The sequence below is a fragment of the Pithys albifrons genome, chromosome 9 (assembly GCF_047495875.1).
Source record: "Pithys albifrons albifrons isolate INPA30051 chromosome 9, PitAlb_v1, whole genome shotgun sequence".
In the NCBI taxonomy this organism is placed as follows: Eukaryota; Metazoa; Chordata; class Aves; order Passeriformes; family Thamnophilidae; genus Pithys; species Pithys albifrons.
In genome coordinates this window covers 1515001-1517500 of record NC_092466.1, presented here as the reverse complement: position 1 = coordinate 1517500, position 2500 = coordinate 1515001, and the positions used below count along the sequence as shown (strand labels likewise).

Below are 2500 nucleotides of genomic sequence, written 5' to 3'. Positions count from 1 at the left end.
AAGGGGCTCCTGGCAATCTGGGCATCAACTTGGCAGAGCCAACGGAGCTGCCGGAACAGGGACGTGCCACACAAACCTCAACGTGGAAGCAGCCGCAGTGAAAAGTTCCAGATCAGTCTTTGAAAGTATTTTCCTGTACTCCAGGTCGGGCTGTGCATCCTTGGTTTGCCAGGGAATCATTATGCAAAGTACAGATTCAGGGCAAACAGTGGCACAAACACACTGTAAACACAGCCCTGCAGCTCGGAGAGCAAACCAGCAGGACCTGCACAGCTTAAAATATGTGTGTAAAGGTGCAATTTTATCTGTAACATGATTTCATTTCGAAGCATACAAATCACAATTTGCCGTAATCAAATAAGGCTGCGGTGCTTATATTCTAATTAAAAAATAATCTCTGATATTTAATTTAGAAACCTGGAAGACTTTACCAGCAAAATTATGGCTACAACCTGCACCAACTACTCCATTCACCCACAGATGGCAAATTTTTCAGGAATCATTTTTAAAAATTATTATTAAACAAGCAAACTCTGCACTGCTCAATATATATTAAAACAAGTATTGTACCCAGTTATTAATTTGCACTATTCACTTTTAAATGCAGCAAATACCTCATTAATTTAATTTTAGGTGCCCACCAGTTTATATTGCATTTTACAGTCTAGAAGGCAATTTACTATTAACTGGCAATTACATACAGAATGATTGTTAATTCTGCTCCTAAGTGCTAGCTGCTTGAAAATTGTTATCTCTCTCTAATTTTTGACCTTCTTACAACAGGGGTGAGGTACACTGGGAATACAAAGGACTAGTAGAGAAGAGCTGGACATGTCATTTGTGACTCATTCTTTTAATTCACCGTGCTAATCAACTGAACTGCCACAATCTCCCAAGGTAATTGTATCTTTATAATAGTTGAAAGCAGCGGGCAAAAAGGCATGGATAGATGGGGAAAGGCCTTGCCTTTGCCTGCTGGGAGACACCGCGCTCCTGCCTCCGCTCAGGCTAATGGGGCTTCGGAGAAAAATCTGGAACTTTCGCATCTCCCCACCCTGAGCGTTTCATGTCTCAACTTCTGTGCTCACAAAGGCTTTGTACACCACACTACACTCTTGTTTCATTATTCGGCAGCCTTGTTGCCCTATGGTCCACCTCCTGCTGGGAAGGTTAAATGTTAGAGTGCCAAGCCAGGCTGCAAGCATGGTGGGACACTGATGGGAAACAGATGCCCTGGGGACCCGGCCCCTCCCTCCGCCAGGGCTGCAGCAGTTTCATTTTCTGGAATACAGCGAGCCTTGGCTTCCCTCTCAATGGCAGCTGTAATTTCCAAAGACTATCTCAGCCACCCTATCACTCTGGGATAAAGCAAAGCAGAAGTTTCTCGGGCAGGCAGGCGCTGACTTTATCTCTTTATTTTCTTCTTGCTGGGATATTGGCTTGTGTTCCCCCAAAAAGGCATTTTAAATATATATTCCCATTAAAGTAATGTAACTTTATTACAATTTTATTCCACCGGGGGAAGCTTATGACAGTCTCACAATCCTTTTGAACATCTTTACTCAGCGATAAAGACAAAAGACAACTCCAGCAAAGGGAAAACAAATGGTTTGTCCTTACAGTTCCATACACATGTGCATTTACACATTAGGAAAAAGTTCAAAACAGTAAAATTAGCCAAATTTGCAAAATCTGCACCTAAGAAATGAGTTAAAGACATTACTCTAAAGCAAGTCAAAATTCCAGGCCTCTGTCCTGAGAGCCAGAGCGTCATCTGGTTCAAATCTGCAGCACTTCCCTGCACAGGGTGGAACTGCACCAGCTCCCAGCAGCTCAGATGTCTGGAACTTGGGCTGAGGCTTTTAGTTCATTCATTTTTTATTTTGTTGGACACTTATCTTAGCTCATCATACTTGTCAGGATGCTCAGCTGTAGCTTTGCATGAAATATATCTATAAAATACATAGATTACATATATATACACACCACATATAGGTGCCTATATTTATCTATAAAATATAGTTCATAAGAGCATTCTTAAGCCTGCAATACCGATGGCCCCACCTGCACTCACCACCTTTGCAGCAGCCTGTGGAACAACTCTGGCTTTTCAGATACATCAGCAGCACCAAAAGCACAACAGTCACCACCATCCCCCTTGGAGACTCTGGTAAAACCCAATCCCAAAGATCAATAAATGCCAATATCCTCTCCCTCGTCAGCCAGAAGTGAGGCACCCAGGTTTGGATGCCAGTGCCTTTGCTCAGGTGGTGATTTCTTTGGGAATAGACAGAACACAGGAATCTCAGGTGCTGCCATCACTTGAAAGCTCATTTCAACAATAGATTTGGGCAGGCACAAAAACATATCCACGATGTGTTAACCGCTTTATAAGTCCTAGCTTAAAACTACCCAGGAACACACTTTTCCCATTAGATCTAAATTAATAGATAGAAACAGTTGCAGTCTAGTGGGAAAATATTCATCAAAATGCACATCA

The 2500-nt window shown here is 42.4% G+C and overlaps 1 protein-coding gene across 8 annotated transcripts in view; it reads right to left on the bottom strand.

The window, feature by feature from the left end:
* Window positions 1–2500, bottom strand: part of EBF3 (EBF transcription factor 3) — a 125804-nt gene that overhangs the window by 33674 nt on the left and 89630 nt on the right. The window lies entirely within an intron of this gene.